This window comes from Bos taurus, chromosome 4 (assembly GCF_002263795.3).
Source record: "Bos taurus isolate L1 Dominette 01449 registration number 42190680 breed Hereford chromosome 4, ARS-UCD2.0, whole genome shotgun sequence".
Lineage (NCBI taxonomy): Eukaryota > Metazoa > Chordata > Mammalia > Artiodactyla > Bovidae > Bos > Bos taurus.
The window spans coordinates 3,931,781-3,939,114 of NC_037331.1; the positions used below are offsets into that span (position 1 = coordinate 3,931,781).

The 7,334-nt window shown below is 39.0% G+C and overlaps 1 pseudogene; it reads left to right on the top strand.

Annotated features, from left to right (window-relative positions):
• Positions 1-3,651: 3,651 nt before the first annotated feature.
• LOC100139578 (ataxin-3-like) lies at positions 3,652-7,062 on the top strand (annotated as a pseudogene).
• Positions 7,063-7,334: the final 272 nt, after the last annotated feature.

Genomic DNA, 7,334 nt, shown 5'->3' on the forward strand with positions numbered 1-7,334 from the left:
ATTTATGAGAAGACCAGTAAGCAACTGAATCTTGAAATATAGTCCTATCCATGTCCCTGTAAGTCTATTTCCTCATTGCAAAACAGAGGAAATGTCTTCATTTATCTCATAGGGCTGTTGTAAAATAAAAAGATTAAAATGAACTTTGATAAAGTAATATTAAAATCCTATGTGATGATAAAACCAGTATCCTATTATTATAGTCATAACACTATAAGTAAAGTGTGCAGCTGAAATGAGCCCTAGGGTAAAAATATTCTTTTCTTGAATACCTTTCCTATTTTAACTCATAGAAAATTTTCTTAGGATAAATGTATGTTCCATGATCAAATTTCAGATCTGAGTATCTGGGGAAGCTGTCACATCAAGTCATGTTCATGCCCCTCACATTTAATTCTTAGGTCACAGACCTACAGTGTTGTCCCAAATTTTATCACTGACAGGGTTCTTGGAAAATGGCAAATAATCTTTCTTCATAGTTTAATTAGCCTTCACAGTCTAAAAACCAAAATTCTTACTTATCAGTGCCTACCCAATCAGAGCACTGCTTTTAAAATCTTATAATGCTTCATCTGTTTCATAGAGTAGGATCATTGCAAGGACTCACAAGGCTTCATAGGGTGAGCTCATGTAAAGTTTAAGTAAAGATAAAGAATACAGACAAAAATTACCCAGTCAGGCATTGAGTACCTAAGAGAATTATAAACATCCTCCTCACTCCTGGGTCCTTTCTCAGATGCACAGAATTTACCTTGCATTAATCAACCTACTATTCCTGGCAGTTTCCTAGTATTAGCATTTAAAAGATCACATTCTAGGAAAATCTTGAGTACAGATACCTGGAGTGGTTGGTCACCAAAATCAAGCTTCAACTTCAGAATAGGAAAAAAATGTGCATGAAGAAACTTGCCTTCAGGAAGCCCCAGGCAAAAGTTCCCAGTGAGATCTATATATCCCACTGGTCCTGCAGCAAATTCAGGCTGAATAACCTGGTGTACACAGATATAAACCCCCAATCAATACATTTCTGAAAAATGTAGAGACACTAACCTTGAGTGCCTCCAGGGAAATTTCAAACTCTAAGCAGCACATTATAATTCACCAGCTAGCACATCTCATTCTTATCCTGGACAAGTGTCAGTACCAGACTTTCAGGCCTACCAGGAAAAAAGCAGAGAGTTGCCCCAGTTAAGCTATAAGATTATCCCATCTTTTGCATTATTAAACTCAGAATTTAAGAACTTTAGAGTTGTAGAGCAATTTTTAGAGTAATCAGCCAAGGCAAAGTGGGAAGACTCTGAGCTCACCCCTTCCCAGTGAACACCAAAACTAGAACATATAGAAGAACAGCCACCTCTGAGAAGGAGCTGAAGACCAGCAGAACAGGTTTTCTACAACTAAGAATATAAATAAAAGGCCGCATGGGGATGGGGAGGAGGGGCAGAGATGTGGTGCAATAGAAGCCATACCTCCAAAGCAGAGACTCACAATTGGGGGAATATTCTAAATGTGGAGGACCCTTGAAGAAGAAAGGGCCCAAGTCCCAATCAGGCTCCCCAGAAGAGGAGACAGGCGTTGGTAATATTCGACTTTGAAAACAATCAGAATTTACATCTGGAAAAGCGGCTGTGGGAAACCAAGACTCCTCTCTTAAAAGGCTCCCACAAAGAACTCGCTTCAAATCCCAGCACAAAGTCAAGAGCTTGAAAAACACCTGGATCATAGGAGGAGACTCACTGATTAATTTTAGGGTGGGTTCCATAGGGGCAGAATCTGATAGAAATTCCTCCAGGGATAGAAGTGCTCACAGGTACATTTTTTTAAATTCTCCTTCTACCTAGTTAGCTCAGTCTGATTGGCAACTTTTATGTCACTTTCCATCAACTTAACTAACACTGTGCACACCACACTGTCATTCCCTTGAGGACTAGCCCCACTCAATTCACCCACCCAATGGCTGGCATTTCCAAAGCACCTCTGACCCTCCACCAGCTGGGTGGAGGGTATTGCTTGCTCATGCCACCAATCCCCCCAGAAGCAGCTCACCTTCTGGGAGGCCAGATCCACACAGCAGCAAGCCCATAAAACTTATGGATGAGCCTCACAGCCAATTGTACAGGAGCCAGCTTTGCTCTCCAGTGCAGCCACAATAGTCATGACATAATCAAGCCTCATGATAATCTAACAAATATACCTAATACATAGAAAGAAACACAGAGAGACAAAATAAAAAGGCAAACATCTTCCAGACAAACAAGACAGAACAATATAAAAACTCAGACAAAGAACTAAATGAAAAGGAGATAAGCAAAGTCATAGTCACAAAAATCTCACTGAACTTAATTAAGGAAAAAACATGAGGTTGGCATAAAAATGTAGTGATTTTGGAATCCACTCCATCTTAAAGAGTCATCAAATTAAAATAGACTATTATACATAGATTGTTACACAAAAACCTCATGTGAGCTACAAAATGAAAACCCACAACAAATGTAACAAATAAAGAAAAAGAAATATAAATACAACACCAAGAAAGTCATCATATCACCAAGGAAGAGAAGAAAGTAACAGAGAAGAATAACAAAATTCAGAAAAAAATTAAAGTGAAAATAAGTCCATACACAGCAGTAATAGCTTTAAAGGTATGTGTGTTTAGTCACTCAGTCATGTCCAACTCCTTGGGCTACACAAATATTCTTGCAACAGGTTATTCTAGCAAAGGTGAATAGCCCACCAGGTTCCTCTGTCCGTGGGGATTCTCCAGTCAAGACTACTGGAGTGGGTTGCCCTCCCCTCCTCCAGAGGATCTTCCCAATCCAGGTCTCCTACATTGCAAGCATATTCTTTACCATCTGAGCCACCAAGGAAGCCCAAGAATGCTGGAGTGGGTAGCCTATCCCTTCTCCAGGGGAACTTCCCAATCCAGGAGTTGAACCAGATATCCTGCATTGCAGGCAGATTCCTTTGCCAGTTGAACTACCTGGGAATCCCATGAATTAAATGCTTTAATCAAAAGACATAACAAGACTGAATGGATTAAAAAAATAAAAACTATATATGCATTCTACAAATGACTCTGTTCAAAACTAAATACACATGTAGATTGAAAGGGAAGAGATGGAAACAAAAAGAAATTTTGGGTAGGGATACTCAATTCCAACAAAAAAGACTTTACAACAAAGGCTGTAACAAGATACAAAAAAAAGGATATTACATAATGATAAAAGTAACAACCAAACAAGAGGTTATAACATTGTAAATAATTATGCACCAAACATAGGAGCTCCTAATACATAGAGCAAGTATTAACAGATATAAAGGAAGTATCTGAGAGTAATACAATAATAGCAGGGGAATTTAACATCCTACTTACATCAATGGTTAGATTATGGAAACAAAATCGACAAGGAACACTGGCCTTAAATGACACATAAAAGCAGATTGATTTAATCCATATATATAGGACATTTCATCTAAGAGCAGCAGAATACACATTCAGTACACATGAAACATTCTGCAGGATGGATCAAATGCTAGGCCAAAAAACGCATCTCATAAATTTAAGATTGAAGTCATATCAAACATCTTTTCTGACCACAATCACATGAAAATAGACATCAATTACAAGAATAAAACTGGACACTAATAAAGATGCAGTCCATCTTTCACATACAAAAAAAGAAGGCTCACTTTGTGCTCAACTTTGCTTGAATAACCTATCGCAAGAAGAATACTTCAGGCCTGGGGTATCTTCAGCTGCACACCAGCTAGATGAGTAAGAGGCAATGAGAAATGGCAGAAGCAGAAGTGCTAGTGAAGATTATAACACATTTTTGCAGCAGCCTTCTGGAAATACGGACCACAGGGCTTTTTTCTCTATTCAAGTTATAAGCAATGCCTTGAAACTTCAGGGCTTAGAACTAATCCTCTTTAGCAATCCAGAGTGTCAGAGGCTCTGGATCAATCCCCAAAATGAAAAATCACTTATATACAATTATAAAGAACACTGGTTTATAGTTAGAAAATTAGGAAACAGTGGTTCAACTTGAAGTCTCTCTTGACAGGTCCAGAATTAAGATCATTTTTCTTGCATTTTTCTTGCTCAGTTATAACAGGAAGGTGATTCTATATTTGTTGTTAAGGATGATCTGCCAGATAGTGACCAACTCCTACAGACGATCAGAGTCCAACAAATGTATCGACCAAAACTTATTGGAGAAGAATTAGCACAACTCAAAGAACAGAGAATACAGAAAACAGATCTAGAACATGTCTTAGAATAAATTATGGGTCAGTAATGAGAAATAGATTTAAGGGATTAGATCTGATAGATAGAGTGCCTGATAAACTATGGACGGAGGTTTGTGACATTGTACAGGAGACAGGGATCAAGACCATCCCCATGGAAAAGAAATGCAAAAAAAGCAAAATGGCTGTCTGGGGAGGCCTTACAAATAGCTGTGAAAAGAAGAGAAGCAAAAAGCAAAGGAGAAAAGGAAAGATATAAACATCTGAATGCAGAGTTCCAAAGAATAGCAAGAAGAGATAAGAAAGCCTTCCTCAGTGATCAATGCAAAGAAATAGAGGAAAACAACAGAATGGGAAAGACTAGAGATCTCTCCAAGAAAATTAGAGCTACCAAAGGACCATTTCATGCAAATATGGGCTGAATAAAGGACAGAAATGGTACGGACCTAACAGAAGCAGAAGATATTAAGAAAAGGTGGCAAGAATACAGAGAAGAACTGTACAAAAGAATCTTCATGACCAAGATAATCAGGATGATGTGATCACTCATCTAGAGCCAGACATCCTGGAAGGTGAAGCCAAGAGGGCCTTTGAAAGCATCACTATGAACAAAGCTAGTGGAGGTGATGGAATTCCAGTTGAGCTATTTCAAATCCTGTAAGATGATGCTGTGAAAGTGCTGCACTCAATATTCCAGCAAATTTGGAAAACTCAGCAGTGGCCACAGGACTGGAAAAGGTCAGTTTTCATTCCAATCCCAAAGAAAGGCAATGCCAAAGAATGTTCAAACTATTGCACAATTGCACTCATCTCACATGCTGGTAAAGTAATGCTCAAAATTCTCCAAGCCAGGCTTCAGCAATACATGAACCATGAACTTCCAGATGTTCAAGCTGGTTTTAGAAAAGGCAGAGGAACCAGAGATCAAATTGCCAACATACGATGGATCATGGAAAAAGCAAGAATTTCAGAAAAACATCTATTTCTGCTTTATTGACTATGCCAAAGCCTTTGACTGTGTGGATCACAATAAACCGTGGACAATTCTTCAAGAGATGGGAATACCAGACCACCTGACCTGCCTCTTGAGAAACGTATATGCAGGTCAGGAAGCAACAGTTAGAACTGAACATGGAGCAACAGACTGATTCCAAATAGGAAAAGGAGTACGTCAAGGCTATATATTGTCACCCTGCTTATTTAACTTATATGCAGAGTACATCATGAGAAATGCTGGGCTGGAAGAAGCACAAGCTGGAATCGAGATTGTTGGGAGAAATATCAATAATCTCAGATGTGCAGATGACACCACCCTTATGGCAGAAAGTGAAGAGGAACTAAAAAGCCTCTTGATGAAAGTGAAAGAGGATAGTGAAAAAGTTGGCTTAAAGCTTAACATTCAGAAAACAAAGATCATGGCATCTGGTCTCATCACTTCATGGGAAATAGATGGGGAAATAATGGAAACAGTGTCAGACTTTATTTTTCTGGGCTCCAAAATCACTGCAGATGGTGACTGCAGCCATGAAATTAAAAGACGCTTACTCCTGGGAAGGAAAGTTATGACCAACCTAGATAGCATATTCAAAAACAGAGACATTACTTTGACAACAAAGGTCCATCTAGTCAAGGCTATGGTTTTTCCTGTGGTCATGTATGGATGTGAGAGTTGGACTGTGAAGAAAGCTAAGTGCCAAAGAATTTATGCTTTTTTTTTTTTTTTTTACTCATTAATAGCTTTTTTTTTTTCTAATTTTATTTTATTTTTAAACTTTACATAACTGTATTAGTTTTGCCAAATATCAAAATGAATCCGCCACAGGTATACATGTGTTCCCCATCCCGAACCCTCCTCCCTCCTCCCTCCCCATACCATCCCTCTGGCCGTCCCAGTGCACCAGCCCCAAGCATCCAGCATCGTGCATCGAACCTGGACTGGCAACATGTAAAATATCATGTAGGAAACGAGTTGCCAGAATTGATGCTTTTGAACTGTGGTGTTGGAGAAGACTCTTGAGAGTCCCTTGGACTGCAAGGAGATCCAACCAGTCCATTCTAAAGGAGATCAGACCTGGGTGTTCTTTGGAAGGAATGATGCTAAAGCTGAAACTCCAGTACTTTGGCCACCTCATGTGAAGAGTTGACTCTTTGGAAAAGACTCTGATGCTGGGAGGGATTGGGGGCAGAAGGAGAAGGGGACGACAGAGGATGAGATGGCTGGATGGCATCACCAACTCATTGGGACATGAGTTTGTTGAACTCCGGGAGTTGGTGATGGACAAGGTGGCCTGGCTTGCTGCAATTCATGGGGTCTCAAAGAGTCAGACATGACTAAGTGACTGAACTGAACTGAACTGAATGTTAGACAAAGATGAGCAGATTTGCAAAAGGCTCTGGCACTAAGTCTCCAGGAAATTGATGTGGAAGTTGAAAAAAACAGATCTCTGCAGGGCTATTCAGCAAAGTATGCAAGGTATTTCCAGTAATACATGGCAAGGTATTTCACAGACATCAGTTTCACATCTTACTTTAGAAGAGCTATGCAAGAGATGAGAAGCCTACTTTGAAAAGTAGCAGCAGCAGCAAGATCCACCAGGACAGCTTACACATCTATGTGAAAAACTGAGCACAAGTTCAGGAGCACTTATCAGTGATCTAGGTGATTCTATGAATGAAGAAGAAATGCTTCAGGCAGCTTTAATGATGTCTTTAGAAACTGTTAGAAGTAATCTCAAAACAGAAGGGAAAATTATCTTTCCCAAATCATTTAGATATTCAGTCTTTCCAATATTGTCCTATGTGATTACAGCATAGGGTGCATTTTGATAATGTGTCAAGGAGAAAATTTTTCAACAGAGGAAATAAGACTTAAGTGGTTTGCAAACAAAAAGATGAGAGGGTGAAACATCAGTTATAGATAATGATCCTCCAAACACTAGTCAAAGAGGCATTAAACAATTAAATTTAAAATAATTTTCTAACTGTTCTTTTGTTTGTTTGTTTGTTTTTTGAATGTGCAATATCTAACTCTTCAAAAATTAGGGCATTTTTCTTGGATCTCTTTGCAGACCAACTAATTATAACTA